The following is an 18,822-nucleotide window of genomic DNA, read 5'->3' on the forward strand; positions in this document are numbered from 1 at the left end:
ATATTTTGATATATATCAAAATACCCGCGCTTTGCAGCGGCGAAGTACCGCTTTAAAAATTTTATTAAGAAGAAAAGTAAACCTTTTTAAACTGAGGGAAAATGAATCAATAATTATTTCTTAAGGATCTCTTTGTATACCATATTGTCAGTTCACCCTTCCGGCTGTAATATGACCACGCTGTGTGCTGAGATTACTCTTGAGCATGAAATCTAACGTGGTTTGTGCCCTTCAGAATGAAAACAGCATTTACCTTTTTAATAAAAGGCGAGCTTTTAAGCCTGAGAAATCACCCTGTAAATGCAGACGTTTAATTGCACATGTGTTAATATGTATGGTTACACAGTATTAAAAGACACTCAACAATTAACGTCATTTACCTTCGTTCCCGCGTTTGACTCGTGCTGTAAATCTCTTCCTTGTTTTCACTTCACGTGATCACGTAGGAGGTGTAATACGTGATGACGTGATACGTGACTCCGCCTCCTCCATTAGAGTATATGGACAAAAAACAGGTTCCAGTTATGACCATTACGCGTAGAATTTCGAAATGAAACCTGCCTAACTTTTGTAAGTAAGCTGTAAGGAATGAGCCTGCCAAATTTCAGCCTTCTACCTACACGGGAAGTTGGAGAATTAGTGATGAGTGAATCAGTCAGTCAGTCAGTCAGTCAGTCAGTGAGGGCTTTGCCTTTTATTAGTATAGATGATAAACACTGCTTATTGTACTCGCCACATTATGTGTCCTGAATCCGAGAAAAGGTCTGACACTTCTTTTCTTAGTGTGCCCATACTACAGCCTCACTACAGTTTCTAACTTGTTTTGATCTCTGCTTGACTTTAACCTCACTGTTGCTTTCCTTCCTGTGTTATAAAAAGTGCAATTTCCAGTATAGGAGCACTTACTGTATTTATAAGTTCTGATTTTGCACTCCATTAGAGAGGGCAACCTGCATGGAAGGTTTTTCCTGGGACAGTCAGTGGTTACTTTTTTATAACACTTGATTTGATTTAGTTTTGTAAATGTGATTTATACAATTGACCTGTAGTTTGTCAAGGAAGCTCTGCTGAAATTTTGCCATCTCTGTGATGTGCAATGTGATTACACGTAGTAGGTAGGTGTGTGGCTTAGGATTTAAGTGCTAACATTTTTTTTTTCCTAAACAATTTTCAACCTCTAATTGGCTAAATTTTTAAACATTTTTATTCATATTCCTAGTGCTAAGATAGACTGCAGCCCCTATTAAGCTGAAATGGAAATTAATATGACTATATAATTTAATATGGAACTTTTATGGAAAATATGAACTGGAATCTCTTGCAAGTTAAATATCAGTTTATGATTACTGTAACAACTATTAGTGTGGCAAAGTAAAAAATCTCATGCTCCATCATTGACTGGTCCAACATTCTTTGCCTCTGACACATGGCATTTAATGAACACATCTTAAGGGCACTGAATGTGTATTGTAAATGCTGTCTAGACTAGTTGGTGTCAGTTCCTCCTGTTTGTGATGCACTCCCACTCATTTAACTGCATTCTTGTCACCTACTATATACTGCCAGTGGGCAAGTATATTTTGTATTTTATCAAGCAATGGCCTAGTGGAAGCTGAACTGGAAATTGACCTGGTTGATGAAGCTAATTGCTAAGGTGTGGTATGTTGTATGTGCTGTAGGGAGAAACCATTAAGTGTCACTCTTTTCTTCCATAATCCTATTTCAACACCAGACAAAAATATGGGACTCTTTATAGGGTGCCACCGCTACATGGCACCATTTTATTTATTTCCCTATTAGACTTTAGGGGGATCCAAGAGCCATCCCAGAACACCAACGATGACACAGGAGACCAAAATATAACAAAAAATGGATTTCTTAAAAAGGAAGGAAAATTAAATATGGGGAAATAATACAGCACACACACAAAGAGTAGATCAACAAAGCCCTAAGCCCTTAGCTTAGGTGGGATGGCCAGTCCACTTAACCACCATACCTGATCACTTTCCAAACTCTATGTTCCATCAACACATTTGCCTTAATTCATCCCACTACTTCAGGTTTTTTTATACACTTTCTCCCAATTCTGACTCAGCTGGCATATGACAATTGAGGGAGGATACATGCTTTCTACCTCCAGATATCCCCTAGAAATCTAGGAAGTTGTGTGGAAACCATGTGGCTATACACTTCTAGTGGTCCAGACACTTCCACACTTCCCCAGCACCACAGACATACTCTACTCTCCCGTCCTTTCAAGGAACTACAACATATTGCACTGGAAAGCAGTGTCTTCAACTGGCTTGGAAGGCCCCATATAAATTAACAGGAGTTATATATTTTTTTCTTTAAGTCAGGGTTATGAATTATTCAGCTCTAAACTAGTGCGAGTCCCCCCACTGGACTTTAACATTGTTGCTATTCAGGTTTCATTTACATTTCCTTTTCACTCAGTGACTTGTGCTGTACTATAATGAGGTTTGCATTGCAAATGGTATTCAGTTGATGTTTACTTCGATAAACGATTTTTGCGGATTTCTAGAGTTTTTACATCTCACTGTTGTTTTTTTTTTCTTTTATTTCTTCTCTTTTATTAATATTAAAAGCACAATGTTTTAGGCATTTTTGGCTATTATCATGTGTACAGAATAAAGGAAGATTCTTACATGCAACACGTTGCCACTTTCTGGCACCCTGATTACAACAACAACAACAACATTTATTTATATAGCACATTTTCATACAAATAATGTAGCTCAAAGTGCTTTTGATTAGTGATTAGTGAGTGTAATGACCTTACCTTGAATTTTATGTCATTCCAACCTGAAAAATCTCAAAACAAAGTTTGCAAAGGTAATTACCATTACAAAGTATCATTGGATTTGGAGAAATTATCTTTGACTTGAACGCAATATACTCCAGTGTTTATATACCATATCTGTTAAGTTCACTGGCAATTCTAAAGTGTCTCAGTTTTAGTGTGGGCATTGTATGAACAGGAGTTGCCCTTGCAGTGACCAAGAGCCCCATTCAGGGTTGATTCCAGCCATATTTTCAATGCTGCCAAGATAGGTTATGTACACTGATAACCTTGGATTAAGCAGGTTTGAGGATGTTATTCAATACGGGATAGTGCCATTAAAAGTACTATAATCCTAACAGACTTCGGGTGATCTAGATAAACCATACCATATTTACATGAGGTCATACGGATCGATGCTATTACAAGATGTTGTGTGGGCAATGCTAGACATAACAGAATGGACCTTTCTCATTATATGATTATGTGACATTTCAAAACCAACCACCCAACCCCCTAAAAACCACTGTGTCACTGTATGAGCATCTCTAAACTACGTAGCTAATTATATTTAAAAAGTTGGGTCTAATTATCAGTCCCCAGAACCATTTTTGGATAGCCCTGTCCATGTATAATCAATAAGAACTATTCTGTCTATTGTTTCCATTTCAAAGAACATTTAGTCTAAATGTAAAGACCTTCGTTAGACTGTGTAGCAGTAAGACTGCAATACTAATCAAGGTTGCTATTATTTCTATCCATTATGGACTGTGTCTTCCAATTCAGATTTTATTAACTGCATACAATATTAATGCAAAAAACTTGCTGCTGGAACAATCATATAATTAATACTTTCAAAAGCCACCAATTTAATGAGTAGTGTAGAAGGAGGTAAATAACAATGCTAAAAAGATAACAAAGAAGAAAAGGAGTTCTGGACAATTCCTTTGTAACACTTTTTAGTAGAAGAATTTTACAGATTTTTGTTTCTAATTATCTTTAACAACTGTGTTAACATGTTTAATGGTGATGACTAGGCTAAGCTAGCTTTTAAAGAAGAATTGAGAACCTTGCATAAAAATCAATAAATAATGGCTTGAAAATTAATGTCAAGAAAACAAAGGTTTGGGTACTCTCTAAAATTAGTATGAAATTTTCTTATACAGAAAATGTAGAACAGGTTTTGCTACATTAGAGACCTAACCACGGAAGAAATAAAAACAAGATTGTCATGGAAAGAGGCAGAGTACAAAAGAAAGGAAGGAAATGTTGTGGGTAGTCAAAATGACATTCTAAGAGCAAGAAAGATTAAAAAGTTAATGTAGTATTTTGAGGGTCAGAATAATAAATATTGATGAAGGTGGGCTGAAGACAATCAAAATACAGCTTTTGCCACAGATGGTGAAAATCAGCTGAATGGCACATCCTACAAATAAGGAAACATTTGAGATTTCTAGAGAAGAGAAATTATCTGATCATACAGTCAAAATGAGGATGAAAAACTGGATCAGACACTTTTCACAGGAAGTTTTTGCTTTTTGAAACACCGTGGCTTCACCACTGGAGACAAAAAAGATGAAAGGCAAAACAGGAGTAATGCTACTAGACTGAATGATGCTGAAAAGAGGATAATCAGAAAAGGAGGAAACAGCAACAACTAGATGTTTGGAGACCCTGGAGACAGCAACCTGCTGATGACAGAGGACTTCAAAAATAAAACTTTTTTTTATTTCATATCTAATCTAATGTAATAAAATATCCATTTATCTTTTTATTATTGAACCTGCCAGATCCTATTCAGAGTCACACCGGTGGATTTTGGCAGCTTCAGTTATAAGGTAGGCACTAGCCTTGTATATGCACATCAGCTCAAGAAAAAAAAAATCAACAATTTATTATTCAAATTTCACTTTTCATCTGTTTATTATCATTGGGTTTGGTGGGTATGGCAACTGTTCCTCTACTCTACTATGCTCTTCTTCACTTTGTTTTTAGTGATCGAATACCCAAATATTTTACTAATCATCCAAAGGACTTTCCTAAAAAAAAAGTCAGTTGTTCAACTTTATTTATTTTTCTGAAATGTACTACAGAAAACAGACAAAGAGAAAACATTACCCAATTTGTCTGAAAACCCTAAAAATTCATAAATTATACAAACTGAAGGCAACACAAGTTAAAAAAAATTGGTATGGAATGGTGCATACAGTGCTTCTGTGTAAATTTCACTTTAGTGGTACAGCAAGAAATCACTCAATGGAATATTTTACAGGACAATGCAACCAGTTGTGCTGTACATTAATATACAATCAAGAATATTAAATGATTTATTTATGATGTACACAAATAAATGTAGAGTAAAATGAACAGGAAAATGAATGATGTGAACTTCTTTAATAATGAAACTAAGCACATTGGGTCAAATGAAGTAATTAAGCTGCATAGACAGGCAGATAGGTACAGCGATGGTTGATGCCTCTGTCCATGTCAATCCTTACAGGTCTAGGTCTGTGTGTGTGTTTGTGTTCTCATTTCTTACACTTCATCATCCAGCATGTGCACTTGTAGGACAAACAAGCTGTCAGCTATCATCGCTTACAAATTTCTTTGAGTCTGTGGGAGTGTGTCTATGTACACGTGTGTGCTTGTGCGTACCTCCATGTTTGCACACATGTTTATTTAAATAAATGATGTATCTCAAAATCTCCTGGAGCAAAAATTTTGTAAATCAATAGCTCTGTTCCCAATACTAAATGGAGCAGACTGCAAAAATCTTGATTAAGTCAAACAGTTTCTAAGACAGCTATCATCTGACATGTGTCAAAGTGTTGAGATAAGTACTCCACCAAACTGGAACAAGAACAATGGACCTGGACCCTGTAACAAGACAAACACAATTCAACTTGTTTGAAAAAGATATTTTTTTTCTGAAATCATTGTTGTACATATATCTCAGCATGCAGGGTGAGTATCTCGACAATGCTGGCAGCACTATAAGGATTATGTTTTTGGCTTTCTCCAGTGTCTTCATTACCATCGGGGTGAGCTCGGAGATATTCAGGTGGATGAGCCTGCGGTGTCCTGGATGATGGACTATCTTTTGGGCAGACCACAGTTTGTGAGGATAAAGGACTATGTGGATGTGAGCAACACTAGAGCACCACAAGGAACAGTCATGCCTACTTTACTCTTCATCCTGGACACCTCAAACTATAAATACAGCACTAGGTCATGTCACTTGAAGAAATCCTCTGATGATTCTGCACTAATCGGGTGTATTGACAAGGGGGTTGAGACAGAGTATAGGAGTTCGGTGAAGACATCTGTTTTTTGGTTCAGAAAGAGTTGTTTGGAACTTAAATTCAGGACACCAAAACACATCCTTTGCATATTCTATAACTTTCTGATGGCCAGTGTGATCTTCTGTGCTGTGGTGTGCTGGGCATGTAATATTACTTAAAGAGAGACCCACTGAACAACAAGCCGAATAAAAGGTATGCACAGTTATTGCACAGTTGACCTGCTGGAGGCAGAAACAAATAAGAGAAGTAAAACAAAACTAAAGGTCATTATGAACAAAGCTACACATCCTCTCATTGAGTGTTTTTTCATTTCAGTTATTCACAGAAGGTTCCTACTACATAGTGGTCTTTGAAAAAACAGGTTAACACATGTAGATTTCTTGGCGAGTAACCCAGTTATTTAGCCATGTAAACCCTTAACCAGGTTACCATTAAGGATTCTGAGTCATGCACATGTCCATTGCACTTTATTAGTCTAGGCATGTGACAGCTTTGCACAGCAGTTATGGGTAGAAGACACTGAAAGCATCTACAAAGATAAATTCCCTGAAGCAAATTTTTGAGCAATTGTATTATTCCTTCTCCTGGTTGAAACTATATGTCTCAGTATTTCAGAAATCAGTATATTTTTATTGATAGACTGAACATACAGTACTAAACTGAGCAGTAAATTTTTGAGGGCAGTGTTAGGGATAACACATTACAAGTAACGTGCATTGTGTAGTCCGATTACTTTTTAACATAATGAGTAGTAACTGACAGACTGAGGAGATCGTTCCTCCCCCACACTATGCGACTCTTCAGTTCCACCTGGGTAGGGAAACGTTAACATTATACAAAATTATTGTCTGTTTTACCTGCATTTTTTATCACTCTTTAATTTGATATTGTTTCTTTATCAGTATGCTGCTGCTGGATTATGTGAATTTCCCCTTGGGATTAATAAAGTATCTATCTATCTATCTATCTATCTATCTATCTATCTATCTATCTATCTATCTATCTATCTATCTATCTATCTATCTATCTATCTAACATAATGCAATTTAATTGAAGTAAAAATATCTGTGTTATTATTATCCCAGCAGCACTGGGTGTCAGGCAAGAAGCAATCAAACATACTGGTCCTCCGCTCATACACAGGTCTAAATTGAACAGCCAAACTGAAGAGAGTGTGTTGCATGCAATCTAGTAATAGAAACATATTAATAAAATGGCAATTTAGTTTGAATCTAGTTATTTATTGTAGATATACTGAAACGGTGTGTTTGGGTAATGTAGCAGCCAGCAGAAGTGGCCTTAGGGGTGTGCGGGGCCTAGGGCTGACCAACCCAACGCTAGGCCGGTTACATCAAATGCTGTTACTAGGTTGTGAGTATGTGTGGACTATATAAACTTATGTGCAAATTTAATAAAAATAATGATTTTCTCATTACAGTATTCAGCTACGTTTTTGCACTTTATCAAAATATAACAATATAATCTATTAAAAAGTACAATTCACAATTCATGACAATACCACAACAGTGCGAAATGCGATGTGGTGTCATGCGGAAATTAGCAGGTCCTCTTCTAGGAAAGTACCCAAATTGCAAATATACTCTGACATGTACGGATTTTGACTGTGAAGAATGATTTTAAAAGGGTTCTGCAGAATATAACTTGACAAATCGGGACACGCGGACCTCAAATGTGGGGCCCCCTTAGGTGCGGGGCCTGAAGCAGTCACCCCACTTGCCACCCCCAAACGCTGCTCTTGGTCGGGGATGAAAAAAGAGGTTTAATGTTATGCACTTCACAGCACATGAAAAATTAAATGTATTTATAAAACGCAAGAAAATGATCACAGGCTCCATACTGGTTTTTGGATTCACGGGGGCCAATGATGTTTAACTCTTTTGGTACTGTTTAATTAATCAGAGCATTTTGCCAGAGGACAATTCCATGAGGATGGCACGATGGCGCAGTGGTAGCTGCCTCGCAGTTAGGAGACCCGGGTTCTCCCTGGGTGGAGTTTGCAAGTTCTCCCAATGTCTGCGTAGGTTTCCTCCGGGCACTCCGGTTTCCTCCCACAGTCCAAAGACGTGCAGGTTAGGTGGATTGGCAATTCTAAATTGGCCCTAGTGTGTGCTTGGTTTGGGTGGGTGGGAGTGTGTGTGTGTGTCCTGCGATGGGTTGGCACCCTGCCCAGGATTGGTTCCCTGCCTTGCGCCCTGTGTTGGCTGGGATTTGCTCCAGCAGACCCCCGTGACCCTGGATGGATGGACAATTCCATGAAAGACTACATTTCTGACTTAACCGTGTTACTCACCTCATCTCCGCTTTTGTGTGTACATGTAAACACATTATCTGACTCACTAACATTGAGTACTTTTAGCCAATGTATTATTCGTAAGTGTTTCAAGAAACTCTACTGGGGCTCCTTTATGCAAACAGCAGAACGTCTTTATAATGCGTCACTGTTTCAGTGACTTCTCTTTTTATCTTTAGACATGTCAGTATTTCTTTTTCTTTTTTTTTTTACTTATCATCGGGTGTGTATTTGAAAGAAGGTTGTCGTTTGTCAATACATATAATAATGTGTTTATTTATCGAGCTTTTGTAGAAAAGCCGTATATACATTTAGGGACAAATAAAGTACTATCCATCTTGGTGATACACAGAACTCAGATCACAAAGTAAAGAATAATTTTAATCATCAAGAATGCTTTAAGAACGTGTAGTCAATTTCCTGTCACTTCACTGTTTGAATGTATTTGGCCTATCCTGAGTACTCAGATCTCCTCCCACATCCCAAAAGGCACGCATTTCAGTGTCTAAAATTTAGATGACACAAAAATAGCTCGCTGTGAGTGAGTGTGAATCTGGGTGTGTGCAGAAGCGTGTTATGTGAAGAAGCCAGCATCCCAGTCAGCTCTCCGCAACCTCGTATAAAAACAATGCATAGATGGATAGGCATTTACAGATTTTTTAAGGTATTGCTTTCGTTTAAAAAATGTATGCTTCTCCTTTAAGAAGATACTGTTATAATGTCAGGGCTCGTGAGCACCGACACTCAGCTTGCATCAGGTATAAGACGAAAATACAACCGTAGACTTCATGCATGAAGGCGCAGCTTCAAATTGCGTGTAATTTATTAGTTATTCGTTTTGAAATACGGCTGCATCGCTGTTACACTTTAATGTTTAAATATATACCCTGAAGCTATGTTAAGGAAACCAATGGGTGGCGAAGTCCTCCGAAAATGTACACACGCTCGCCATCTGTCCACCTGACACAGCAAAGTATACAAACAAGTACGTTCAACCCCGCACCCCACCCAGATACAATAGTGGATTTTCACTGCTAGGTCGAGGAACAAACATGATGAGTATTCATGGTGGTGGTTTTCTTGTTTGTCATCAGACCTGCCAATTTTGTCTTTTTTATCACAACTAATTAATATATATTTATATAAATAGTAATCTCACGAAAAGAGCACACATCATTTCTTTTATAAATGGTAATCACGCCATGAGAGTACACATCTTTTCTGTAAGTATTTGCGGGGCGCGGTGTCACAAACCAATTCAACTAGTATTCGAGCCGTTTTAACATCACGCTCTGGTATGTGCCTCTCTCCCACCCTCCCGTTCACTACTGGATCCAGACTCAAGTTTGAAAGTGGTTTGCACCCCTTTCTTCGACCTACGCCGCCCCAACCTTTGCCTTTTAAGCCCCCTTGCGCTCCAGTGTTCGGTGCGCTTCTAGCCAGCGAGTCGATCCCGGGAGTGACGTCACCTGCCATCCTCTCGCTTGCCCCTCCAGCAGCCTGCCGCTCAGTCTGTTTTGAGTCTCAGCAGGAGAGGCTGACTCTCAGCTCTTAGAGTACCTTCAAGCTTGCACGCTTCTTTTTCTGTTGTTGTTGTATTTCCTCTTCTTATCATTTTTTCGCACCTTTGGGTTATGAAGAAAAAAAAGCACACCCATCTCCACACACGCACTCTCAGCGGGGAAATACCAGTCGTCTTCAGCCTGAATAGCATTTGTTTGGGTTCGCTTGCGCTTCTCGAGAAGACGTTCTAGCGCACTGATAATCGAGGAAGGAAAGAAAAAAAAGAAGAAAAAGGAGATCGCGGTGGCCGCTGCATGGATGGTGGATTATTTCGCCCCTTCCTCTGCATCTCACTGGATCTAACAAATACTACCCAGATACCGTGCAACTGACAAGAGGAGAGCCTAGCGGTTCCTTTCCCAAAGACCCAGCATGCTGTTAAGGTAATACTGTGTCCTGGTGCCTCATATGCTGAGCGCTTTGCGTTTAGGATTTAAGCTGCGCTCGCGTTCCCAGGGATTTCAGGGGGCTTTCTCACGCTGCTTACACATAACGGAGCATCGTTACTTGTATTTTTTCATGAACCAGAACTGGTGGAATGGCAAATCTTGTCACTTTTAAAAGTGAACAATCCGCGCTTTACAAAGTGACTTTGTAGTGACTCCATTTGTACACGTTATACACGTTATAAACTCCCCACGCGTGCAAAAGACCTTCTATCTGTGGTTACTTCTTTCCTTCTTGGCCCGTGACCCAGTTGAATCTGCAGCAAGTAGTCTCCCCGTGTCCGCCAGCTTGTCACACGCTTTTCGTCGGACTCAAAAGTGTCGGGCGCTGCGGGGCACGGAGTCGGGGGGCACCCATTGCTCTGAAGCCGTGGAATTTAAAAGGATCCCATGCAAATGCTGGCAAGTGGGGCCAGCAACCGATCACACAAGGCAGCGAGTAACAGTCTTTGACAGAAGTGGTGCACTTTTAATGAATTATTGAGGGCTTGCCTCCGCTGTACGAGAATCAGCCGTGCCACTCGGATATGTGAGAGCGTGCAATATTTATGTGCGCATATCAGAGCGGCTCAACTCGCTGAATTTCTAAAGTTGTACTGTACAGAAGCATCCGACGAGTCGGAGACGGTCCGATCTCTTATAGATAACAATCATAAGGCGATGGTGCATCCGAAACGTAATCTCTTCCTCCAGCTCTCGCATTTGGACAAAGTTGCCCCAATAGATTGTTTAAGCTTTGCTTTGTTACCTTCGTCCCTTTCAGACCGGTCATCTATAGCATTCATTGTTGCGATGATTTTGGTTCTTTTTAAATCCTCGTGTTTAGTTGGATTCAACGAGTGGCTTTTGAATTCTTTTAGTAAGAGAAATTTCGTCTCTCTGTGCTGTTAGTTTAGCGTTTGATAAATGAATGCAGCTTTTAATGTCTTGTGCTTGAATTATTCAGCTGCTGGGAATTCAGAGCAACTCCGGTCTAAGTATATGAATAAATCCTATACTTGAGAGGGAGTCTGAGGCTAATTTTAGGTTTTCAGTGGTCAAAAGATATATAAATAAAGGATGAGTGCGTGTGTGAAAGTGGTATACACATAAGTAAATACATTCATACTCGCATATCTATCTATCTATCTATCTATCTATCTATCTATCTATCTATCTATCTATCTATCTATCTATCTATCTATCTATCTGATGTACATGTGTCCAATTTGTTCTTTATGTATTTACTGTTGGTTGCTTACAGTTTTACTCTGGTCTATAGCTGGCGAGGGTGATGATGTCTATTATGTATTAGAACCATGTATTTGTAAAAAGTACAATAATAGTCATTTTCTTACCATATTGTTCACTTAATGTTTTAACTTTATATGCATGGTTGAAAACACAGCATTTGCTTAGATACTGTATGTACCTCACATACTATCTGAATGACTTGCATCTTTGTAGACAAAAACATGTGATTTGTAAAGCATAAAATTAAAGTTTTTTTTGTAACAGAAAATAAGACAAAATTAATTTTTCAATTTGAAATGTGTTTGTTTTATCTGAAGTCTCAATGCTTCATTGTAGTAGATTTCTAAAGTTGATACCTGTGTCAAAATGTTCCTCCTAAATGAGTACTTGTGTGTGCCTGTACTGTTACCTCCAGCACACACACAGGCATACTCTAACTTATATACATTTTTTAAAGCTCCCCGAACTGTATAATTACTCAAAATCTGAAGATGTTATACTTAACAGAAGGAAGATCTTGTAAGCACAAACGTAAAGACCCTCAACCTTCACCTTCAATTTTTTATCTGTTATTCTATTCTAATATAGTTTATGTTTTCTAAGTGTGGTTACTGTTTATGCCTAATATATATAATGCATTATATTTGCTTAATTGTGTCACGTTTTTGTAATTCATCCTGAAATTTGAGATATGTGTATGTGTCTTCTTTGCCTTTTTATAATTATTACTGTAGGAACAGCAATGTTAGAAGTGCTGTCTAATTAGCAGTGTGATGAATACCTTTTTAAGTGAAGTTTCAGGTCTACCCTTATAAACAAAAATGCTTATTCCCTGGTAGAAACTATCACTGTTTGTGCTTTGCAGTTTTTAAAGGGAGGAACACTGCAGGAGTCATAGTGTGGTCTATTGTGGAAGATACGTAGTAACTGTAGTGCACACCGAACCACTAGGGGCCTACTGGTCACACCGAGAAATTCCTACATTACTGCAAAGTCCACAAAGAATAATTGCAGGAGTGTGCCATCTTAGGGCTCACCAAGATATTTAGTATTGCGTTAGTGGTGAATCAGTCACTATCCTAAATTTATATACTTTTTATTGCACCAAAATATACATATCAAAAAAGTTGCATTTAAATGTATGAGATTATACTATCAGTCAATCTATGTAATATAGTGCCTTTCATATCTATCTATCTATCTATCTATCTATCTATCTATCTATCTATCTATCTATCTATCTATCTATCTATCTATCTATCTATCTATCTATCTATGGGTACAGATTATCATTTAGCCAGTGTTGATTTTATTAGTCTTGTTTTCTCAACTTATCTACTGTATCAATGAGAGTGAATGTGGTGTGCTGCTTGTCAAAAATGAACAGAGCGTATCAGATGGAAGTATACATTTATATCTTAAATTATAAGTATGGTTGCTATTAAATGATATATAGAATACAGAAATAAGAAAAAAATTGGGAATTAGTATTTCTTACTAAATTCTTCTACATTTGGCTAGCATAACATTTTTTTTTTGAGGCACCATCAGCAGAAATTATTTTTCTTCATACTACTCTATGGAGGTCTTTAAACCCTCAGCTGGAGCATTTTAATATGTGGAGATTTTAAATGGACTCTTAAATGCTGCAGAAAGAGAAAGCTCAAAGGAAAAGTAAGCTGAGAATGATAGTGTTCAGTTTATAATCAGACAGCCAGATGAAGCACCCCGTTTTAATTTGTGGAGGTGTTCCTTTGCATTGTCTTACTTACTTTGTCCTTTTTTAATATAAAACTTGAAAGACAGCAATAATTGCAGTGATTAGCGATGTGTTGAAAGTGTCTTGTACATGTGGAGAGTCGATGACCACATTCTTACAATGCTCAGCACTTTTAAGATATAGGCTGCAGCTTCTTGCTTTTGTTTGTCGGCAGTGTAGTTCTAGATCCTGTCAGTTAGTGATTTTTTTTTTAATGGACTGGAACAACATGCCCAATACTTGTGTTGCTACCTTTAGAATGCTTTTTATATTCAACTATGAAGAACTTTGCTAAACAGCTTTGCTTATTTGTATGTTATTAAAATGGCAAAGCACTATTATTTTGGTAAACATATCAAATAAGTTTATCATGTTGGTTTTAAACAAAATTTTACAAAAACCACTAGATGTAATTTTTCATGCATATGCCATGAACGGTGGTGTGGAGGGGTGGGGAAATGAGCTTTACATGATCTGTATATCCTTGTTTAGAAGCAGAAGGCTCAATTGTAGTGTTTTAATCCACTTTCTGTTTTCATAGCTCAGTTTAAGTTTACTTTTAGACTGTATTCATATGTAGCTTCCTTCCTTTATTTTCCGTTTTTAATTTGTATTTTTGTGTGTGCCGCCTTCTCTTGGCTTCTCCCAGCAAAATCCATCCAAGTGAATTTTGCCTGCACATAGATAATTTCTCTGTAATCTAGTGTAGCCATGCATTATCACATCTGAGGGTCGCTAAATTATCTGTAAAAATTTCTAAAATTAGCAATATTACAATTTGCAGACATCATAAAGTACATACATTTAAAGAATAGAGGAACAATGTGAAGGAAGGGGTCCGGTGAACCTTAGGAGCAGATATAGAAGACTTGGTGAGCTGCAGCTTAGGAAAAGAACAAAGTTTCTGTTTATTTTCATTGATAAAACAGAAACTAAAATTCTGCTGTATTACAAATGATTGATGAATGCCTTTTTGTGATTTTGATAAATTAATGGTTTCTTGTTTAAATGGAGTTTGCCTATAAATACCTATAATTTCCTATTAAATTATATTAAGGGGATGCTATTTTAATGCTTACCAATATGTTATAGCATAGGAAGTAATTGAAAAACTGCATCTGTGTAATGGCACATAGCCTTTGTATAATCTTTCTGTATTATGTAGTTAATTTCTATGTTTGCCAAACTGCTGGCTTCCAACAAGTGCTGCTCAGCCATTGAGTTCATGTGAACAGCCAGCTAATAAATCCAGTGCAGGTCAAGAACTGTGCAGAGGATCGTGAATGTGACAAATGGCAAACTAGTCTCGCTTTTACAGAATGCTGCGCATTCCTGCTATAAAGTAATGCCGACTGGATTCTCTTTCACTGGATTTGACTCCTGGGTCTTTAATCATTTCTGTGTTCCCTCCAGTCTGACCTTTGTGCTGCTTGTTTATTGTTTAAATTCATTGACTTAAAATACTTTATAACATTGATTTGCTGTTTGTGGAATGCTATTGTTACATCAATAATTACTTTGCTTCAAGGTTTAATTAATGTGATAAGGGGCCATTAGTTATCGTATTGTACGATATTTCCTATCATTCTGAACTTATGTCTTTTTATATACAAAAGAGACAAAGAGAGAAACAAATCAAATCTCAAATCATTTTTTTGAAATGTCCAAGTGCAGTGAATTTGTGTTGCAATTCGCTGTCTCTTTTGAAGTTCTGCTGCTTGGGTGTGCAACATGGTTGATATCACAGACTGCATTTGCTGATATGCGTACCTAAAGCATTGTCTTATTCATACCATTTTATAAATTTTGTTCAATAACCCATAATGGACTAGGGTCCAGTCCAAATTGAGTATCCTGCATTGTGACTGTTGCTTCTTAGAGTGGCTATGACGCCTCTGTGACTCAGAATTGAATTAAAACTATAAGATGCCACAGTAGTCTGGAAAAAAAAGAAAGGAAAGGCTGTAGGGTGCTTCTCAGTGCTTATAGTGCTGGTAACATTTTTGAAAACTTTCCTTGAAGATTTCATGAAGCTGCTAAGTAGCTGAAGGAAAACAGGGATGACATTGCTTCACTGCTGGGCTGCCACCCCGCGCAGCTGTCTTTCCCTGAAAGATTAGGTTTCAAGAACAGTGATGGATGTCTGATGCCTGCACCCAGTTGTGGGGGTTTGCATGGAGGTCAGCGCAGCCGACGAAGTTGTGGAATTTACTGCTGCCTGGCCTCTGTTTTCAAGACGACAGTTGGATGCATCTGAATGGAGATGGCATCATGCTTTTCCTGCAGCCGAGTTGGCTCACCGTCAAAAATACAAAGCAACACCGAGCAGTTGTCGTCTGCAGAAAACACTGTGAGAAAGGGAGCCATGGTGCTGGTTACTGTTAAGGAGAAAAAAATCAGTCTGAAGCAGTCATTTATTTGATCCAAAGCACTCTCACTCCTGGCAGCAGTTACCTTTTTGGTCTTGTGCTTCTTTTTTTGGATGTTTGAAAATCCCAGAAGTGAAATGCCAAGTTTCTTTTTGTTTACTTCAGAGTTCGTTTCAAATGCAGTTTGGAAAATGGATCAGAACAAACGGATGGGACAACTGAAGGAGACTGTAACTTTCGTACCATGTAGGAAATTAAAAAAAAAATGAAAATGTGGGATCTGTCTTTTATAAGTGGCTAGAGATGATAAACATTGTGATTCGTGAGACAGGAGTCCCGCTGCCTAACTCTTAATTTGAGTGTAAGGCAATGGAGGACATTGTGTAGTGTAAAACCTAGAAACTAAGCACATATTAACTGTGCCTTATTAAAAATGCACACATAGGCTTATTGCTGTAGCTAAAACCATTACCTAGCATTCAAGTGAGGAATATTAAGAACAATCTTATTACATTTAGGAATTCAATAAGAAAAATCTGCTACCTAGCCCTGTCATTTGAGATACTTACTCCGCAGTTCTTTTAATGCAATCTTTGGACAATCTACTGTAATTTATTCATTTTTCGAACATAAATGTTTTCAAAACCTTTTTTGTTATGAAGTTAATAAATACAAAAGTAACATATATCTTTGTCACATTTTTGTCCTTAACTTAAAAAAATGCAGCATAATTCTATCTTGATTTATCCGGAACGGAAGGCAACATTTAAAAACTGAAACTACCATATGCTGAAACAGAGAAACATTACACTTAAATCAGTAAATCTTGGATCTGCACATAGCTGGGCTGCGAGAGGCTTTCTGTTAAAATCATACATTTGAGCAAACTGCATTATTTACTATGACAGTAGTCATCAGCCTTAATATGACTATGAATAGGTAGACAGAATGGCACATGTGTCACGTTTGAGCTCACTCAACCAACCCCGCATTGTAGCTTCAACCCTTTTCTTCACTCACAGTTCAACTCTTATTGTGCACAAACCTGTTTGTGAGCGCAGAGGTCATGGCCGAGTGTTGGAGGAATAATGTGGCTGACAGTATTGTTAAAGGATGCATTCGGAATTCAGAAACAGGCATTGAGAGGACTATGATATATAGTAACGGTAAGCAAAGTGTATTGAGATTTAGAAGAAATTGAAATTTACGTAAGAAAAGTTAATATAAAATGTGGAAAACCCAAGCATAATCAATAAGCTGAAATGTAGTAGGTAACTGAAAGCAAAAGCCAAGAAACAGAGAAAGTCCAGAGAAAAGAGAAGGTACAAAAGATGGTCATGAGACTTTTAAATTATACCAACAATTAAACTAAACAGATGTCATTTGACTGCCAGGTAATTGGCAGGACTTATTGTGAAAAGTAGCAAGAGAAATAAAATACAGAGTGGATAGGAATAAGCTATAGAGAGAAAAGGAGGAACAAAAATGAACGATTGTTTGCTAGCTTAATCTGTGGGCAAGGGAATTTGGAATTTAAGGCCCTCCTTGTTTTATGAAGTTCCTCTATCGGGGGAAAAAAAGGTGAATGTGCATGAGAAATATTGCCTAAACATTTTACCCACTTTCCTTTGGGATATCCTAGAAAGTCCATAGTGGCCGTTTGATGTACATTAATATACCTGAGTATATTGGGAGGTGTTCTTGCTAAAGCTTTAATTAAAGAAGAAGTCTCCTGTAGTCTTAAATTAATTTTATTATCCAAAACCTATCTAAATCAGATGCTGCAATCTTTTTGATGTTTTTTTTCCACTCCTCTTTCTGACTAACACAATTTTCTTTTTAATGCCCTTCCAGTGCAAAATATTAACAGGTTATGACAGCTTCAGAGTGCAGCTGCCAGACTTGTAACCCAAACAAAACGCTGTGACTACATCACTCCGCACTTGGCTCGTGTACATTGCTTCCTGTTGGATCTCAAAACTTTGCTCCCGACTTACAAAGCTGTTGTACTCCCTGATGTCAGAATGATTGTCTACTTTGTTTATTTCATGTGTACCAGTTAGACAGTTGCGCTATTTAGATCTGATCCCTTTGGTTACACAGCTTTTGACAAATGTGCTCATTAATTTTTATGGTTTCTACTGTCTGGAAGTTTCTTTTTGGGTCCATTCATGAGGCTCTGTCTGTCTCCTTATTAAACTCCAGATTGAAGACCCACCTGTTCTGTGTGGCTGTTTAAATGTCTGCATATTCAGTGTTGAGTTTCTCCAGTCAGTAAGATCGTGCTATAACTATAATGCAGTACAGTACTACCTTGCTGGGCTAGTTTTGAAAGCACTACCCAGAACAACTCTTTTAGTTATTTGACTTTGTATTAGCTAGTTTTTTTTAAATTCTGAAATTGTATTTCATCTTTTGATGATACATCGTTACTTTATTTATCACTACTGTATAGCACCTTGCCCAGCAGGGTTAGATAGATAGATAGATAGATACTTTATTAAGCCCAGGGGGAAATTCACAAAGGGTTGTACCAATCCTTAATTTGTCTAGTCTAGTGTCATTTTTCATTTCCTATTGAAAGTATACTTTCAAGCAAATTTGACGTGATGTTTTTATTGTATGTTTTTTTGTGTGTAATTGCTATGTTGTAATCATGATAAGTCATGCTTTTAATGGTGTTACCTAAAATAACATTTTCTTTTTATTTATTGATGCTGTGACAGACTAGTGTGCCATTCAGTTCTATCTCTGTCTTGCTTCCTGTGCTGCTGGAATGGGCTTCTAAAGCTGAACTGATTTAATGCAGGTTTGATAATAGACTGAAGATTTATTGATTAATAGGCATTATTTATGACTGACCCCATGAATGAGTAAACTGTTTTGGCACAGCATAAAGTTTAGTTCACACGTGTATGCAGATAACAAAGCTGGCACCATTTCAGTTCTGCTAGATGCCGCTCGTAAAAGGACTGTCCTCAAAAGAAGACACATTGAGGCATGTCAATAATAACTGCAAAAAGATGGACAACAATCATA

General features: G+C 37.7%; 1 protein-coding gene across 23 annotated transcripts in view; it reads left to right on the plus strand.

Moving 5' to 3' along the window:
• The window catches only part of LOC114654324 (receptor-type tyrosine-protein phosphatase delta), a 2,007,901-nt gene that overhangs the window by 1,469,185 nt on the left and 519,894 nt on the right, over positions 1-18,822 (plus strand). For 5 of the 23 annotated variants that reach the window (XM_051929991.1, XM_051929994.1, XM_051929992.1 and 2 more), the window contains exon 1: positions 9,891-10,359. The exons of 2 other annotated variants lie outside the window; for them this stretch is intronic. The gene's annotated coding sequence lies outside the window, so the exon portion shown is untranslated. Of the gene's footprint in view, positions 1-9,889; positions 10,360-18,822 lie in introns of those variants that run through there. 16 more of the 23 variants (XM_051929995.1, XM_051929996.1, XM_051929999.1 and 13 more) reach the window with 8 other exon arrangements.

The sequence above is a fragment of the Erpetoichthys calabaricus genome, chromosome 7 (assembly GCF_900747795.2).
Source record: "Erpetoichthys calabaricus chromosome 7, fErpCal1.3, whole genome shotgun sequence".
NCBI lineage: Eukaryota > Metazoa > Chordata > Cladistia > Polypteriformes > Polypteridae > Erpetoichthys > Erpetoichthys calabaricus.